This window comes from Cervus canadensis, chromosome 11 (assembly GCF_019320065.1).
Source record: "Cervus canadensis isolate Bull #8, Minnesota chromosome 11, ASM1932006v1, whole genome shotgun sequence".
Lineage (NCBI taxonomy): Eukaryota > Metazoa > Chordata > Mammalia > Artiodactyla > Cervidae > Cervus > Cervus canadensis.
In genome coordinates, this window is record NC_057396.1 from 72,332,326 (window position 1) to 72,352,597 (window position 20,272).

General features: G+C 40.9%; 2 pseudogenes; both read left to right on the forward strand.

The window, feature by feature from the left end:
• Window positions 1-194: 194 nt before the first annotated feature.
• Window positions 195-1,125, forward strand: LOC122449710 (annotated as a pseudogene).
• A 4,785-nt stretch (window positions 1,126-5,910) lies between these two features.
• LOC122449712 lies at window positions 5,911-7,389 on the forward strand (annotated as a pseudogene).
• The last annotated feature ends 12,883 nt before the right edge of the window (window positions 7,390-20,272 follow it).

Here is a 20,272-nt window from a genome sequence, read left to right on the forward strand (position 1 = left end):
GGGAACTATACCTTATTCAACTTGGTAATAAAAATGTCCATGACGTATTGGACACAAATAGATGCTCCATGCATATCTTCTAATGAATGGATAAATAAAAAACAAACATTGAAGTTTTTTCTGTCTTTAAGTGTTTTTCCCTTCATTTTGGAGGTAAACTACTCAGATGTGAAGTCAGCTTCTGTACAGACGAAATGGAAGCAAGGAGCAATGTGACTTACTTTGTCCTCCTGGGCCTCATACAGAATCCAAAGTAGCAGAAAATCCTTTCTGTTATGTTCTTGCTCTTCTATATTTTGACTGTGGTGGGAAACCTGCTCATTGTTGTGACTATAACCGTTAGTAAGACCCTGAACTCACCGATGTACTTTTTTCTTGCTAGCTTATCATTTATGGATATCACTTATTCCTCTTCTATTACTCCCAGGTTGATTTCAGAGTTGTTCTTTGGGGAAAAAATCATAACCTTTGAATCTTGCAAGACACAGCTGTTTACAGAGCACTTTTTTTGCTGGATCCGGGGTCTTCCTTCTGCTGGTTATGGCCTATGACCGCTATGTGGTCATCTGTAAGTCCTTGCATTATTTGGTGATCATGAGGCAAAGGGTGTGTGTTTTACTGCTGGTGATGTCCTGGGTTGGAGGTTTTCTACACTCAGTAATTCAACTTGGCACTGTTTATGGGCTCCCATTCTGTGGCCCCAATGTCATTGATCACTATATGTGTGACATGTTCCCATTATTAAAACTCGTCTGCACTGACACCTATGTCATTGGCGTCTTAGTTGTGGTCAATGGAGGACTGATCTGCAGTCTTGGGTTTCTGCTCTTACTCGTCTCCTATGGAGTCATCCTGCACTCTCTGAAGAACCTGAGTCAGGAAGGGAGGCGGAAAGCCCTCCAGACCTGTGGTTCCCACATCACCGTGGTTGTCTGCTTTTTTGTTCCCTGTATTTTCATAAACACAAGACCTGCTAAGACCTTCCCCATTGACAAATTATTGAGTGTGTTCTATACAGTCATAACCCCCATGCTGAACCCATTAATCTACAGTCTAAGAAATTCTGAGTTGACTAATGCTATGAAGAAGCTCTGGAGAAGAAACGTCATATCTCATATTAAATAAGTACATCATCCACCATGAAGGGAGTCATTCGACATCAGGGTCCATTTCCTTACAATGCAGAAGTCATTTTAAAATTTGATTCTTATTTCTCTTTTTTGCAAAACCTTTACTATAATTATAATTAAAGATAGTTATACAACTGTGCTGTTAAAACAGTTTTCCTCTCTACTAGAGTATAAAGCCTATAAATTCCTATTTATCACTGTAGCTAGCAAGATTTAATGGCTATGCAGCAAGATATTAATAATATATAATAATTTGCAAGGTTACGATTATATAGTTACACTGATTTTTGATCATTTATGCTTTTATCTTTTTTACTCTTGTTCAGACATAGAGTAATTTTTATTTAGATTCTTGTCATTTAAGTAAGCTCATTTATTTATAGAACTTAAAATTTTTATTTTATATAGATTGTCTTCTTTGCTATGTTTCCATCACATTATGCCCCCAAATTTTAACTTAAATATTTTGCTGTTTACAAGAAAATTTGAAGTAAAATAGGGATTAATTAACAGCCTATATGAGAACCAAACAATATAGGATTGAAAGAAAGTGAAATTTGCTTAGTCGTGACCGACTCATTGCAACACCATGGACTGTATAGTCCATGGAATTCTCCAGGCCAAAATATTGGAGTGGGTAGCTTTTCCCTTCTCCAGGGGATCTTCCCAACAAGGAAATGAACCCACGTCTCCTGCCTTGCAGGCAGATTCTTTACCAGCTGAGACACAAGTGTAGCCAAAGAATACTGGAGTGGGTATCCTATCCCTTCTACAGCGGATCTTCCCACCCCAGGAGTTGAACCGAGGTCTCCTGCATTGCAGGTGGATTCTTTAACAACTGACCTATTAGGGAAGCCCAAACAATATAGGATTAAGTCTCAAATAAATTTCCAAATTTCCTATTTTTTTCTCAGCATTTTCTGGTCTTCATAAATGTAACCCCTAATTTTGTTTCTTAATTTTCATTTGACAATAATCTTTGCAAATGCAAATGTGTTTAACAAAAGGATATTTGTTACTATCTCTATATATAATCCTTGCTTTTATTATGCAATGTCTTGAAAAAATGTTTTCGTAGGAGTCCATATATATCTCATAACCTTTCTTATGCTGCACAATACTCCTCATAATTTTATACTAAAATTAATATGTCCATTTCTCTTCATGTGGCTGCTAAATTTTTCTATGACAAATAATTTTCCAATGAACATATGATTTTGAGTATGTACAAATATAGTTCATAGGCATAGAAGTGTAGCTATGATATTTGAATCAGTGGTAAAGTAGTATATGAATTTAAAATGTTGAAATTGATAGTTATTGCCAAACTACCATTCTTGAGATTGTCCTAACAGCTACTGTCCTGTACACTGTCTATGAGAAGTCTTTTGTCCACATTCTCAAGACCAGTCACTGATAAATATTTATGATAACTGATTAAAGTTAATTTTACATTTTAACCATTACCCTTTTGATATAATTGAGTTTGGACATTTTTCCATATGTTTTGTTTGATTTGTATTTTTTCATTTTTTTTTTTTTTTGATGCTGAAGCTGAAGTTCCAATACTTTGGCCACTTGCTAAGAAGAACCCACTCACTAGAGTGTTATTAATTTTTGCCTTTTGATATTGAAATTCCAACTAACAATGTTAATTTATGTACTTAAAAAGTAACTGTAGTATATAGTGGAACTATGAACTTCCCTGACGGCTCAGCAGGTAAAGAACCCTGCCTGCAATGCAGGAGACACAGGGGATGTGGATTCCATTCCTGGGTTTGGAAGATCCCTTGGAGGAGGGCATGGCAACCCACTACAGTGCTCTTGCCTGGAAAATCCCATGGACAGATGAGCTTCATGGGACACAGTCCATGAGGTCACAAAGAACTGGACATGACCGAGTGAGCACCCAGCACGCACACAATGGAACTATGTGTAACTTTGTTCTGCATTTTCCAAGTCTCCTATAAATGTGTTATCTTACTTTCCTAATTTAAAAAATAAAATAGAAGGAAGAAAAAAAAGTCTTTTTACCATTGAATATGTAACTACTATTTTCTGGTTATATGTTTTTACCTTTTTAAACTACTTGCAGTATTTTGATGAAAGTGAAAGAAGAGAGTGAAAAAGCCAATGCTATCTCAAAATGCATGTTGTGGGTGAGGGGCCTGTTGCAACTCTCTCAGTTTTCAGGCATTTCCTTTCTCTACTTAGGAACTTGCTAAAGGTCTGTATAGTCAAGGCTATGGTTTTTCCAGTGGTCATGTATGGATGTGAGAGTTGGACTGTGAAGAAAGCTGAGCGCCAAAGAATTGATGCTTTTGAACTGTGGTGTTGGAGAAGACTCTTGAGAGTCCGTTGGACTGCAAGGAGATCCAACCAGTCCATCCTAAAGGAGATCAGTCCTGGGTGTTCATTGGAAGGACTGATGCTGAAGCTGAAACTCCAGTACTTTGGCCATCTCACGTGAAGAGTTGACTCATTGGAAAAGACCCTGATGCTGGGAGGGATTGGGGGCAGGAGGAGAAGGGGACGATGAGATGGTTGGATGGACATGGGTTTGGGTAGACTCTGGGAGTTGGTGATGGACAGGGAGGCCTGGCGTGCTGCAGTCCATGGGGTCGCAAAGAGTCAGACACGACTGAGAGACTGAACTGAACTTAACTGAATAGGCATATAACTTTTTGCTACAAACCAGCAAGGGGGCACTCTATCTGTCCCCTTCTGATGTCTATGTCAGAAGATTTCACTGTCTCTTTTATACTTTAATAAAACCTTGCTACACAAAAAGCTCCAAATGATCAAGCCTTGTCTCTGGCCCTGGATCAAATTCCTCTCCTCTGGAGGCCACAGATCCCAGCGTTGTTCCCGGCTCGTAACAGCAACATTTCAAAACCATCATATCATGAGTGACATGATGGTTTCACAGTACAGGAAGGGATGTGGCTCACTCTTTCAGATATGGGAGCTACAGGATTGTCCTTGCAATCACCCAGATTCTCTTCATGATGTTGCTGCCTGTCTGCGGCTCCCATGTCACAGACCATCCATGTGTGAATTAAACCCTTTACTGAAACCTGTCTGCACGGACTCTCATACCCTTGGTCTCTCTTGCTGCTAACAGTGGGTTCATTTATCTGTTAAATATTTTTCCCCTGATGGTCTCCCATGTGGTCAGCTTGTGCTGCATAGAGACTTATAGGTTGGAGGGAAGACTGAAAGGCCTCTCCACCTATGTCTTTCACATCACTGTGGTCATCGTAATCTTTGTGCCCTGCTTATTTGCCCTGAAGGCGTGGCTTATTTTATATCACGATAACTCCTTTGTTAAACTTATTAAACTTACTCACTCAGAAATCTAGAGGTGAAAAAATGCTATGAGGAATTTTTGGAGTGAAAATATGAGCTTGGGAAATAATCATAACAATATGAAATGGCTTTGTATTTTAAATGGTGAATAGAAAATAAATACAATTTTATTGTTCAGGGCCAACTGAACATTGTTTATCAAAAGTATGTTGATTTTGATATATAAGTACTCAGGGGTAAGGTCCAGGCAGGATATCACTAACCATTATGAAAATTGTATTTAAATTTATATATTGCCCTGTTCAGAATTCATTATGGTTCTGAGATTCTCTGGGTTTCCAGTGGTTGGGACTACAGACTGTTATTGCCTAGGGCTTAGATTCAGTCCCTGGTAAAAGTAGGATCCCACAATTCACATGGCATGACCAGAAGCAAACAAACAATACCAAGAAAAACATACAAATAAAAGCTAGTTAACAAATAATCAAAAAAAGAGAAGTTGTTAGGATGGTTATAGAGATTTTACTTTTTGAAATGCAAACATGTTTATTTTATTATGACTCAATACAATTTCTCTTTAGGTCGTCACTCTTCCACATAGCACAGATTATTCCCTGTCACTCTGAGAGTAAACTCTTCCCAATCGGGGGTCCATCAGTCACTTTGGTGCCTTTCTTTGCAGGGTAGAGTTTAAGTCCAGTCTCTGGTGTACAATCTGTGTTGTGTATATTTCTACTGCTTTGTAGAGAGGGACGTTCACTTATAAAATCCACTCTTCCCCATGCATAACCAGGCATTCTGAATGTATCTGGAGGAGCATAAAATCCTTCAAATATGTTTTCTAACTTACAACCAAAACCTGATTTTGAAACTTCAAAATAAAAAATTTGGATTTCATTTCTTTCTTTCTCACCCAGGCTTTTTTTGGGTCTCCTTTCTTTTTCTGATGCATCCTGAGTACTTAGAACAATGCCTAGTCCATGGTAGTCCATGGTAGGTACTTAATATTTGTTGAATTGATTATAAAAAAATTTGAGATTGACAAATATTTGCTACTATATTTAAAGTAGATAGTCAACAAGACATACTATATAACACAGGGAACTCTACTCACTATTTTGTAAAAACTTAAATGAAAAAAATTGAGAAAAAAATTGACATCTGTCTAACTAGCTATATACACATATGTCTGAATCACTTTGCAGTACACCTGCACCTAACACATTTTAATCAACTATACTGAAATATAAACTGAAAATTTAAAACTAGGCAGGAAGGGGGCGAGGCCGGGCGCGGGAGCCGGCGGCGGCCCCGGGAGCTCCGGATCGGCGCCGGGACAAAGGCGCGGCCGCCGGCGCCGCGAGCAGCCCGAGCCGGGGCGCACAGCCGGGGCGCACAGCCCGGGCGCACAGCCCGAGCCGATCCGGGGCGCACAGCCGGGGCGCAACCCGCGCCCCCCGCCGCGACTGACATGATCTTTCCACAAAGCAGGCATTGGGCTCGTCGCACCTCCCCCAGCAACTCAAATTCACCACTTCGGACTCCTGCGATCGCATCAAAGATGAGCTTGAACTGCTGCAGGCTCAGTACCACAGTCTGAAACTCCAATGTGACAAGCTGGCCAACGAGACGTCAGAAACGCAGCGTCGTTACGTGATGCTCTAGGAGATGTCCTATGGCTTGAACGTCGAGATGCGCAAGCAGGCTGAAATCGGCAAGGGGCTACATGGGATGCGTGCCCAGGTCCTGGCCTACCTGTCCCAAGAGCACCAGCTGCAGGCCTTGGGAGCCATCAGAGGGCTAAGCAGGGCACTGCTCCCGAGCTGAACTCCGTCATCCGACAGCAGCTCCAAGCCCACCAGCTGCCTCAGCGGTAGGCTCTGGCCCTGCCCCGACCCCCCTGCCTGTGGGGCTGCAGCCCCCTTCTCTGCCGGCGGTCAGCGCGGGCACCGCCTCCTCTCTCTGTCGGAGCTGGGCTCCCAGGCCCACCTCTCCAAGGAAGACAAAAACGGGCATGACGGTGACACCCACCAGGAGGACGACGGCGAGAAGTCGGACTAGTGGGCGGCTGGGATAGGGAGGGTGGGGGGTGGGACCAAGGGGAGACAGACCCTGAGAGCGAGGAAGGTTCAGCACGCGAGACACAGGAATAGCTTGGGACTGGCCAGACTCCGGCAGTATTTACGGTAGCTGCCTGCCGGGGCTGCCGCCCTGCTTCTGGGCCCTACCCTCGCTTGGCTCCTACCCCCAGTTCCTGGCCTCCCTCCTCCTCCCCTGTAGCCTGAATGGGTCAGTACCCACGCATACCACAGATAAGGCAAGCTGAGGCCTGGAGATGCAGGCGGGAGGCCAGGTCCTCAGGGAGCAAAACCTCAAGAGGTCCAACACCCCCTGCATCTCCCTGATTCACACACATGTAACTGACAGTCTACCCGCCAGGGGGGCCCCCACCTTGGGGGACGCCCAGCCTCCCATCCCGGCACTGCATGCGAACACAGTGCTACCTGCCCCTCCCCGCCCTGGGCACCCTGCGTCTCCCCCTCCCACCCACTCACCCTCCATGAGCTCCTGACGCCTGCACCCACAAAAGAAAGGGGCCGCCGACAGCGATCTTAGCCCCAGGGGAACAGAGTGGGGCCAGCAACTCAGAATCCCCTCTCTCCCCTTCCCGAATAAAGATGAGGGTACTCAAGTTGTCTTGGTTTTTATTTCTCCTCCCCCTTTTCCAGTATACTAGCTTGTCTTTTAAGAAAAGGGATATTAAAAAAAGGAAAAAGAGAAAAATGAAAAAAGAAAAAAAAAAGTAACACCCACACCTGTGTCTGTATATAGCCTTTTAGACTGTCAGCTTTTGTTGTGTTCAGGCGTTTGATCTCTAAAGAAGTGAAAATGCTGGATCAAGGGTGGGCTTAGCTGTGCCTTTCAAATGAAGATGTGAGAAGGTTAAAAAAAAAATGTAAAACTAGAGGTTCTAATTTAGTAGTTTGTCATTGGATTGACATGAATCTGAAAGTGTTAGTTGCTTAGCTGTGTCCTACTGTGACTTTGTAGACTGTAGCCCACCAGGCTGCTCTGTCCAAGGAATTTTCCAGGCAAGAATACTGGAGTGGGTTGCCATTTCCCTCTCTATTGGATTGACATATTTGTCTCTTAAACAATTACCCATGTGTATCTGAAGCCAATGATATTTGCATATATTTGGGGCTATTGGGTTATTTGCCTACTGTACTTTAGTCCAGATTCACATCATAAATCAATTAATGAGGTGACCTGAGTTCTTAAATTTGTTTTTTTAAATTATGGTCAAGTATGGTCAAGTATGGTCAATTATAATAAATTTATAATTTCCACAGGACTGGAAAAGGTCAGTTTTCATTCCAATCCCCAAGAAGGACAATGCCAAAGAATGTTCAAACTACCTCCCAATTGCGCTCATCTTACATGCTAGCAAAGTAATCCTCAAAGTTCTCCAAGCCAGGCTTCAACAATACGTGAACTGTGAAATTCCAGATGTTCAAGCTGGATTTAGAAAAGGCAGAGGAGCCAGAGATCTAATTGCCAACATCTGCTGGATCATTGAAAAAGCAAGAGAGTTCCAGAAAAACATCTACTTCTGCTTTATTTTATTTTTTTTAATTTTTATTTATTTATTTATTTTTGTCATACATTGATATGAATCAGCCATAGATTTACACGTAAAGACTTTGACTGTGTGGATCACAAAAAACTGTGGAAAATTCTTCAAGAGATGGGAATACCAAACCACCTTACTTGCCTCTGAAAAATCTGTATGCAGGTCAAGAAACAGTTAGAACCAGACATGGAACAAAGGACTGGCTCCAAATTGGGAAAGGAGGACATCAAGGCTATGTATTGTCACCCTGCTTATTTAACTTATATGCAGAGCACATCATGAGAAACCCTGGGCTGGATGAAGCATACGCTGGAATCAAGATTGCTAGGAGAAATATTAACAACCTCAGACATGCAGATGACACCACCCTTATGGCAGAAAGTGAAGAAGAACTGAAGAGCATCTTGATGAAAGTAAAAGAGTAGAGTGAAAATGCTGGCTTAAAACTCAACATTAATTAGCTGGGATCTGGTGGAGAGGGAGGTGGGAGGGGGGATCGGGATGGGGAATACATGTAAATCCATGGCTGATTCATGTCAATGTATGACAAAAACCACTACAATATTGTAAAGTAATTAGCCTCCAATTAATAAAAATAAATGGAAAAAAAAGAAAAGAAACCAACATTAATTAGCCTGCAATTAAAACAAATAAATTAATTAAAAAAATAAAAAATTAATGAAACAAACAAAAAAATGATGTTCACAGTTGTGCCACTTACAAGAGTTAAAACAGCAGAAAAAACCTACATGTCTAATAAACAGAACTGCTTAAAGGAAAAAAAAAAAACACCTCAACATTCAAAAAACTAACATCATGGGATCCAATGCCATCACTTCATGGCAAATAGATGGTGGAACACGAAAAACAGGGAGAGACTTAATTTTCTGGAGCTCCAAAATCACTGCAGATGGTGACTGCAGCCCTGAAATGAAAAGACGCTTGTTCTTTGGAAGAAAATTATGACCAAGCTAGACAGCATATTAAAATGCAGAGACATTACCTTGCCAACAAAGGTCCGTCTAGCCAAAGTTATAGTTTTTCCAGTAGTCATGTATGGATGTGAGAGTTGGACTATAAAGAAAGCAGAGTGTCAACAATTGATGCTTTTGAACTGTGCTGTTGGAGAAGACTCTTGAGAATCCTTTGGACTGCAAGGAGATCAAACCAGTCCATTCTAAAGGAAATCAACCCTGAATATTCATTGGAAGGACTGATGCTGAAGCTAAAACTCCAATACTTTGACCCCCTGATGCAAAGAACTGACTCACTGGAAAAGACCCTGATGCTGGAAAAGATTGAAGGCGGGAGGAGAAGGGGGAGGACAGAGCATGAGATGGTTGGATGACATTATCAACTCAATGGACATGAGTTTGAGCAAGCTCTGGGAGTTGGGAATGGACAGGAATTTGGTGACAGACAGGGAAGCCTGGTGTGGTGCATTTCATGAGGTCACAAAGAGTCGGACAGGACTGTGGGACTGAACTGAACTGAACTGTTACATAATAAAATGTACAATTTTCACCATCTTAAGGTGGTATTAATTTAATTCACATTGTTGTGTAAATGTTACTAATGTCTATCTTGAGAACTAGTCCAACTTCACAAACTGAAAGTCCATAATTATTAAAGAAAATTTCCCATTTTCACCTACAGAGACCCAGGCAACCTCCATTCTACTTTCTGTCTATGAATCTGTTTTATTTGCCTCAGTCAGTTGGAATCATACAAAGTCTGCTTTTGTGTGTGTGCGTGTGACTGCCTTTTTCAATTAGTGTCATATAAAACCCTTTTTCCATTAAATGTTCTTGACACCCTTGTTGAAATTTATTAAATACATATTTAGAGATTTATTTCTAGGCTGTCTATTATATTTTATTAATCTGTTATTCATCTTTATTCCAATATGGGTGCTTGGATTACTATAGCTTTGTAGTTTGTTTTAGAATGTGGAAGTATGAGCTCTCTAACTTCTTTTTCAATATTGTTTTGGTAATTTGTAGTCCTTGAGATTCCATATGAATTTTAGCTTGGATTTTTCCATTTTTGCTAAAAATATTTTTGGTGTTTTGATAGGGATTGCACTATATTTTAGATCACTTGAGGTAGTATTAATTTCTTAATACTGTTCAATAGTCCAGCTCATAAATGTCTTCCCATATATGTGTGTGTTCTATCATATCTCTGAGTCATGCTTATAGTTTTCAATTTACAAGACTATTGTCTCCTTGGTTAAGCTTATTCTTAACTATTTTATTCTTTTTGATGTTGTGGTGGAGTTATTTCCTTAATTTCTCCTTGAGTTGTTTATGATCATACAAACTTTCACATTATTTCATAAAAATACTTTCAATAAGCTGCAAATAGGAGTGTACCTAAACATGATACTGTTCAAATACGAGAGATCCACAGATAATACACTCACATTTAGGAGTTTACAGCTTCCCATTAAAATCTGGAGCAGGACGAGCAGGCACGCATTTTTAAATTTAGTACTACCGTATAATTTTCTATGAAAATCTTAGATTTTTCCAAGTACAACTCTTGTGAGGCACTTTTATTTTTGTTTTGCTTTTGTTTTAAGCCTTGGTGGTGATATTTATTGGGATTGAATTGAATACATAGATAATGTTGAGGAGTAAATTGTTATCTTTTCAATTATTTTCCTATCCAATGTGGTTCTAGATTAATGTTAATTCTAGGCATTTACATTTTTGTTGCTTTTGAGGAAGCAATCTCTTTTTGTCATATTTTCTTTTTTTTTAAGTTTAGTTTTCTTTTTTTTTTTTTTTGACGTGGATCATTTTTAAAGTCTTCATTGAATTTGTTACAACATTTTTACAGTATTGCATCTGTTGTATGTTCTGATTTTTCGGCCGTGAGGCATGTGGGAACCTAGGTCCCCAACCAGGGATTGAACTTGCATCCCATGCATTTGAAGGCGAAGCTGCAACTACTAGGCTTCCCTGGTGGCTCAGAGGTTAAAGCATCTGCCTGCAATTCAGGAGACCGGGGTTCGATCCCTGAGTCAGGAAGATCCCCTGGAGAAGAAAATGACAACACACTCCAGTATTCTTGCCTGGAGAATCCCACGGAGGGAGGAGCCTGGTAGGCTATGGTCCATAGGGTCACAAAGAATTGGACACGACTGAGCACTTCCACTTTCACGTTCCCCACCTGGGAAGACCTTACACTAAATAGGGTCTATTTTACTTTTTGCATGTGTATGGATTGGCTGGGAGCTTCCCAGGTGACTCAGTAGTAAAGAATACGCCTGCCAATGCAGGAGATATAAGAGGAATGGGTTTGATTCCTGGGTTGGGAAGATCCCCTGGAGAAGGGAATGGCAACTCACTCCAGCATTGTTGCCTGGAATATCCCACGGGCAGATGAACATGGTGGGTTGCAGTCCAGGTGGTCATGAAGAGTCAAATATGACTGAACACACACACACACGGACTGGATATGGATTTTTTGTTTATCATGTGGCTGAGGTACTCCTGAACTCTTTTAATAATTTAACAGTTTTTTTTAATTGGAGGATAATTTTTTTACAATGTAGTGTTGGTTTCTGCCATACATCAGCATGAATCAGCCCAGGCATATGTACGCACCCTCTCTCGTGAACCTCCTTCCCACCACCCGCCCCATCCCACCCCTCTAGGCTGTCACAGAGCACAAGGTCGAGCTCCCTGTATTAATTTTCCATTAGCAATCTATTTTATATATGGTAATGTGTATGCTTCAATGTTACTCTCTCAATTCGTCCCACCCTCTTCATCCTCCACCGTATCTACCTCTATTGCAGTCTTGCAAATAGGTTCGACAGTACCATTTTTCTAGGTTCCATATATATGTACTATTATACCATATTTATTTTTCTCTTTCTGACTTACTTCATGTTGTATAACAGGCTCTAGGTTAATCCAGCTGAAGTGAGATAATTTTATTTGTGAATTTTTATTTAGTTTTGCTTTCTGTAACAGTGCTTCTAATGGCAGCTTCTTCCTACCCTTTCAATCACAGCTTAAACATCACCTTTTCAGGTCAGTTCAGTTCAGTTATTCAGTCATGTCTGACTCTTTGTGACCCCATGGACTGCAGCACACCAGGCTTCCCTGACCATCACCACTACCTAGAGCTTACTCAAACTCATGTCCATTGAGTTGGTAAGGCCATCCAACCATCTCATCCTCTTTTGTCCCCTTCTCCTCCCACCTTCAATCTTTCCCAGAATCAGGGTCTTTTGAAGTGAGTCAGTTCTTCCCATAAGGTGGCCAAAGTATTGGAGCTTCAGCCTCAGCATCAGTCCTTCCAATGAATATTCAGGACTAATTTCCTTTAGGGTTGACTGTTTTGATCTCCTTGCAGTCCAATAGACTCTCAAGAGTCTTTGCCAACACCACAGTTCAGAAGCATCAATTCTTTGGTGCTCAGCTTTCTTTATAGTCCAACTCTTACATCCATACATGACTACTGGAAAAACCATAGCTTTGACTAGATGGACCAGTTTGCTGGCAAAGTTATTTCTGTTTTTTAATGTGCTGTCTAGGTTGGTCATGGCTTTTCTTCTAAGGAGCAAACATCTTTTAATTTCATGGCTGCAGTCACCATCTTCAGTGATTTTGGAGCCCCCCAAAATACAGCCTTGTCTAACTAAATGAAACCATGAGCCTTGCTGTGTAGGGCTACCCAAGATGGACAGGTCATGGTGGAGAGTTCTGACAAAATGTGGTCTACTGGAGAAGGGAATGGCAAACCACTTCAGTATTCTTGCCTTGAGAACCCCATGAACAGTATGGAGTGTTAGGTTCACAAGTCAAGGTAAATTGGGTGTGGCCAAGTAGGAGATGAGGGCTTCCCTGATGGCTCAGAGGTTAAAGTGTCTGCCTGTGTCTGCCTGCAATGCGGGAGACCTAGGTTCGATCCCTGGGTGGGGAAGATCCGCTGGAGAAGGAAATGGCAACCCACTCCAGTATTCTTGCCTGGAGAATCCCATGGACAGAGGAGCCTGGTGGGCTACAGTCCACAGGGTCGCAAAGAGTCAGACACCACTGAGTGACTTCACTTTCACTTTCACTTATGTAGGAAATGACAAGAGTGAACATTGACATCTTAGGAATCAGTGAACTAAAGTGGATGGGAATGGGCACATTTAATTAAGATGACCATTATATCTGCTACTTTGGGCAAAAATTCCTTAGAAAAAATGGAGTAGCCCTTATAGTCAGCAAAAGAGTCTGAAATGCAGTATTTTGGTGCAATCTCAAAAAAAAAACAGAATGATCTCAGTTCATTTCCAAGGCAAACCATTCAACATTACAGTAATCCAAATCTATGCCCCAACCACTAATGCTGAAGAAGTTGAGGTCAAATGGATCTATGAAGACCTACAAGAACTTCTGGAATTAACACATACACACACACAAATATTTCTTTTTCATTATAGGGGATTGGAATGTAAAAGTAGGAAGTCAAGAGATACCTGGAGTAACAGGAAACTTTGGTCTTTGAGTACAAAATGAAGCAGGGCAAAGGCCAACAAAGTTTTGCCAAGAGAACAAACTGGTCATAGCAAACAACCTCTTCCAACAACACAAGAGACAACTCTAATATGGACATCACCAGATGGTCAATACCAAAATCAGATTGATTATATTCTTTGCAGCCAAAGATGGAAATGTTCTATACAGTCAGCAAAAAGAGCAGGAGCTGACTGTGGCTCAGATCATGAGCTCCTTATAGCAAAGTTCATACTTACACTGAACAAAGCAGAGAAAACCCCTAGACCATTCAGGTTTGACCTAATCAAATCACTTATGATTATACAGTGGAAGTGGCAAATATATTCAAGGGATTAAATCTGACAGTGTGTCTGAAGAACTATCAACAGAGGTTTGCAACACCACCCAGGAGGTAGTGACTGACACTACCCCCAAGAAAAAGAAATGCAACAATGCAAATTGGTTGTCTGAGGAGGCCTTACAAATAGCTGAGAGAAGAGACATGGAAGTAAAAGGAGAAAGGGAAAGACATATCCAGCTGAATGCTGCTGCTGCTGCTGCTAAGTCGCTTCAGTCGTTTCTGACTCTGTGCGACCCCATAGACGGCAGCCCACCAGGCTCACCATCTCTGGGATTCTCCAGGCAAGAACGCTGAGGTGGGTTGCCATTTCCTTCTCCAGTGCGTGAAAGTGAAAAGTGAAAGTGAATTTTTCACCGGTGCCCACTCTCACCACTACTGTTCAACATAGTGTTGGAAGTTTTGGCCACAGCAATCAGAGCAGAAAAAGAAGTAAAAGGAATCCAGATAGGAAAAGAAGAAGTGAAACTCTCACTGTTTTCAGATGACATGATCCTCTATATAGAAAACCCTAAAGACTCTACCAGAAAATTACTAGAACTAATCAATGAATATAGTAAAGTTGCAGGATATAAAATTAACACACAGAAATCCCTTGCATTCCTATATACTAACAATGAAAAAACAGAAAGAGAAATTAAGGAAACAATACCATTCACCATTGCAACAAAAAGAATAAAATACTTAGGAGTATATCTACCTAAAGAAACAAAAGACCTATACATAGAAAACTATAAAACACTGATGAAAGAAATCAAAGAGGACACAAACAGATGGAGAAACATACCGTGTTCATGGATTGGAAGAATCAATATTGTCAAAATGGCTATTCTACCCAAAGCAATCTATAGATTCAATGCAATCCCTATCAAGCTACCAACGGTATTTTTCACAGAACTAGACCAAAGAATTTCACAATTTGTATGGAAATACAAAAAACCTCGAATAGCCAAAGTAATCTTGAAAAAGAAGAATGGAACTGGAGGAATCAACCTGCCTGACTTCAGACTCTACTACAAAGCCACAGTCATCAAGACAGTGTGGTACTGGCACAAAGACAGAAATATAGACCAATGGAACAGAATAGAAAGCCCAGAGATAAATCCACGAACCTATGGACACCTTATCTTTGACAAAGGAGGCAAGGATATACAATGGAAAAAAGACAACCTCTTTAACAAGTGGTGCTGGGAAAACTGGTCAACCACTTGTAAAAGAATGAAACTAGAACACTTTCTAACACCATACACAAAAATAAACTCAAAATGGATTAAAGATCTAAATGTAAGACCAGAAACTATAAAACTCCTAGAGGAGAACATAGGCAAAACACTCTCCGACATAAATCACAGCAAGATCCTCTATGACCCACCTCCCAGAATATTGGAAATAAAAGCAAAACTAAACAAATGGGATCTAATGAAACTTAAAAGCTTTTGCACTACAAAAGAAACTATAAGTAAGGTGAAAAGACAGCCGTCAGATTGGGAGAAAATAATAGCAAATGAAGAAACAGACAAAGGATTAATCTCAAAAATATACAAGCAACTCCTGCAGCTCAATTCCAGAAAAATAAATGACCCAATCAAAAAGTGGGCCAAAGAACTAAACAGACATTTCTCCAAAGAAGACATACAGATGGCTAACAAACACATGAAAAGGTGCTGTAAGCCAGAAAGATAAAGAACATTACAACATACTAACACATATATATGGAATTTAGAAAGATGGTAACGATAACCCTATATGCAAAACGGAAAAAGAGACACAGAAATACAGAACAGACTTTTGAACTCTGTGGGAGAAGGTGAGGGTGGGATGTTTCAAAAGAACAGCATGTATATTATCTATGGTGAAACAGATCACCAGCCCAGGTGGGATGCATGAGACAAGTGCTCCGGCCTGGTGCACTGGGAAGACCCAGAGGAATCGGGTGGAGAGGGAGATGGGAGGGGGGATCGGGATGGGGAATAAGTGTAAATCTATGGCTGATTCATATCAATGTATGACAAAACCCACTGAAATGTTGTGAAGTAATTAGCCTCCAACTAATAAAAAAATTAAAAAAAAAAAAAAGTGAAAGTGAAGTCGCTCAGTCGTGTCCGACTCTTCACGACCCCAGGTGTCAGGGAATGTTTAATTTTAAGGAATCCTATATGTTGTTTTCTGTTTCTCAAGGGCTCTCTGTTCCTTATCAGTTCCTGGAAAACAGGAACGAGCAGAACTGCACGCAGTTCTCAGGACTGAGGTCACGAGACGGCATGCATACGTGGATTCTTTTCAGTAGCCTTTTACTTTTCTGCAAAAATGCTTAGTCGTGTTCCTATTTCTCAAGATATCGACTGTCTACTGGCCTTGTGATTGTTATTCCCCTGGTTACTGTTGTCATGGCCCTATGATGGTCATTCCCTTAGTTATTGTAGCTATGCATCTGGTTTCGGTGGTTTTGCTCAACTCTATTTTTTTGCCTGAAGTTTCCTTGTGTAACAATATATAAGCACACACTGCCATGAGTAAAGCACCCTTGTTCACCAGAGACTTGCGTCCCCCACGTCCTTCTTTTCGTCGCTTTCTTTTCGTTGTCTCCAGTCCCCAGGTCCGATCTGTCAAGAAGACCATAACACCCAGGGACTGTAGCCTACCAGGCTGTTCCATCCATGGGATTTCCCAGGCAAGAGTACTGGAGTGGGTTGCCATTTCCTTCTCCAACCCAACTGAATACAGAGTTTCAAAGAATAGCAAGGAGAAATAAGAAAGCCTTCTTAAGTGAACAATGCAAATAAATAGATGAAAACAGTAGAGTAGGAAAGACTAGATATTTCTCCTAAAAAATTGGAGATACCAAAGGAACATTGCATGCAAGGACAGGCACAATAAAGCACAGAAATGGTATGGACCTAACAGAAGCAGAAGATATTAAGAAGAGATGGCAAAAATATGCAGAAGAACTGTACAAGAAAAGGTTTTCATGACCCAGTTAACCATGATGGTCTGGTCACTCACCTGAAGCAGATATCCTGGAGCATGAACTCAAGTGGTCCTTAGGAAGCATTACTATGAACAAAGCTGAGGGAGGTGAAAAAATTTCAGCTGAGCTACTTCAAATCTTAAAAGATGATGGTGTTTAAATTGCTGTATTCAACAAGCCAACAAATTTGGAAAACTTAGCAATGGCCACAGGACTGGATAACGTCAGTTTTTGTTCCGTTTCCAAAGAAGGGCAATCCCAAAGAATGTTCAAACTATTGTAAAATTGTGCTCATTTCACATGTTAGCAAGGTAAGGCTCAAAATCCTTCACTAGGTTTCAACAGTATGGGGACCAAGAAATTTCAGAAATACAGTGTGGATTTAGAAAAGCCTGAGGAACTAGTGATCAAATTGCCAACATCCATTGGATCACAGGAAAGGCAAGAAATTCAGAAAAACATCTGCTTCATTGACTATGCTTGAGCCTTTCACTGCGTAGATCACAACAAGCTGTGGAAAATTCTTAAAGAGATGGGAATACCAGAGCATCTTACACAGCTTCTGAGAAAGCTGTATGCAGGTCAAGAAGCAGCAGTTAGAATTCAGCATGGAACAGTGGACTGTTCCAAATTGCGAAAGGAGTATGCCAAGGCTGTATATTGTCACCCTGCAATTTAACTTCTTTGCAGACTGTTGTTGTGGTTTTCAGTCGCCAAGTCATGTCCGACTCTTTGTGACTCCATGGAATGCAGCACGACAAGCCTCCCCTGTCCCTCACATTCTCTTGGAGTTTGCCCAAGTTCATGTTCATTGCATCTGTGATGCCATTCAGCCATCTCATCCTCTGACAGCCCCTTCTACTTCTGCCCTCTGTCTTTCCAGCATCAGGGACTTTTCCCATGAGTCGTCTGTTTGTGTCAGATGACAGAACTCCTGGAGCTTCAGCTTCAGCATTAGTCCTTCTAGTGAATATTCAGGGTTGATCTTCCTTAAGATAGACTCATTTGATCTTCTTGCTGTTCAGGGGACTTTCAGGAGTCTTCTCCAGCACCACAGTTTGAAGGCATCAGTTCTTTGGTATTCTGCCTTCTTTATGGTCCAGTGGTCCAGCTATCATGATGGTACATGACCACTGGAAAGACCATAGCCTTGACTATCCAGACCTTTGTCAGCAGAGTAATGTCTCTGCTCTTCAACACACTAGCTAGGTTTGTCATCGCTTTCCTGACAAGAAGCAATCATCGTTTGATTTCATGGCAGCAGTCACCATCCACAATGATTTTGGAGCCCAAGAAGAGGAAATCTGTCACTGCTTCCACCTTCTACCCATCTACATGCCATGCAGGAATGGAGCCAGATGACATGATTTTAGGTTTTTAATATTTAGTTTGAAGCTGGCTCTTTCACTGTCTTACTTCATTATGCAGAGTTCAGTTCAGTTGCTCAGGCATGTCCAACTCTTTGCAACCCCATGGAATGCAGTACTCCAGGCCTTCCTGTCCATCACCAACTCCGGGAGCTTACTCAAACTCATGTCCATTGAGTTGGTGATGCTTCAAACATCTCATCCTCTTTCATCCCTTTCTCCTCCCTTCTTTAGTCTTTCCCAGCATCAGCATCTTTTCCAATGAGTCAGTTCTTCACAGCAGGTCGCTAAAGTATTGGAGTTTCAGCTTCAGCATCAGTCCTTCCAATGAATATTCAGGACTGATTTCCTTTATAATGGACTGGTTGGTCTCTTTGCAGTCCAAGGGACTCTCAAGAGTCTTCTCCAACACCACAGTTCAATAACATAAATTCTTTGGTGCTCAGTTTTCTTTATAGTCCAACTCTCACAACCATACATGACTACTGGAAAAACCATACCTTTGACTAGATGGACCTTTGTCGGCAAAGTAATGTCTCTGCTTTTTAATATGCTGTCTAGATTGCTCATTTCTAGGTCATTGCTGTCTAAGTTGGCTTTTCTTCCAAGAAGCAAGTGTCTTTTAATTTCATGGCTGCAGTCACCATCTGCAGTGATTTGGGAGACCAAGAAAACAAAATCTCTCACTGATTCCATTGTTCCCCCACCTATTTGCCATGAATTGATGGGGCTGGATCTCAAGATCTTAGTTTTTTGAATGTTGAGTTTTAAGCCAGCTTTTTCACTTTGCCCTTTCACTTTCGTCAAGAGGCTCTTCAGTTTCTCTTTGCTTTCTTCCATAAAGATGGAGTAATCTGCATGTCTGAGGTTTTATATATTTCTCCTGGCCATCTTGATTCCATCTTGTGCTTCATCCAGCCCGGCATTTTGCATGATGTACTCTGCATAGAAGTAAAATAAGCAGCATTACAATATACCGCCTTGATGTACTCCTCTCCCAAATTTGAACTAGTCTGTTGTTCCATGTCCAGTTCTAACTGTTGCTTCTTGACCTGCATATAGATTTCTCAGGAGGCAAGTAAGGTGGTCTGGTATTCCCATCTCTTGAAGGATTTTCCACAGTTTTTGTGATCCACACAGTCAAAATCTTTGGCATAGTCAATAAAGCAGAAGTATATGCTTTTCTGGAACTCTCTTGCTTTTTTGATGATACAACAGATGTAGGCAATTTGATCTCTGGTTCCTCTGCCTTTTCTAAATCCTGCTTGAACATCTGGATGTTCTCTGTTCATGTACTATTGAAGCCTGGCTTGGAGAATTTTGAGCATTACTTTGTTAGCGTGTGAGATGAGTCCAAGTGTGTGGTAGTTTGGACATTCTTTGGCATTGCATTTCTTTGGGATTGGAATGAAAACAGCTTTTCCAGTCCTGTGACCACTGCTGAGTATTCCAAATTTGCTGGCATATCGAGTGCAGCACTTTAACAGTGTCATCTTTTTGGTCTTAAAATAGCTCAACTGGCATTCCATCACCTCCACTAGCTTTGTTTGTAGTGATGATTCGTAAGGTCCACTTGACTTTGTACTCCAGGGTGTCTGGCTATAGCTGAGTGATCACACCAATATGGTTATCTGGGTCATGAAAATCTTTTTTGTATAGTTCTTCTGTGTATTCTTGCCATCTGTTCTTAATTCCAAAGAAAATAGCTAGTTCCAAAGAATAGCAAGGAGAGATAAGAAAGCCTTCTTAAGTGATCAATGCAAAGAAATAAAGGCAAATAATAGCATCAGAATGACTAGAGATCTCTTCAAAAAAATTAGAAATACCAAAGGAATATTTTTTCAAAAGATGGACACAATAAAGGACAGAAATATTACAGACCTAACAGAAGCAGAAGATATTAAGAAAATGTGGCAAGAATGCACATAAGATCTATACAAAAAAGATCTTAACAAACCAGATAATCATGATGGTGAATTTAAAATTAACTACTACATATTTT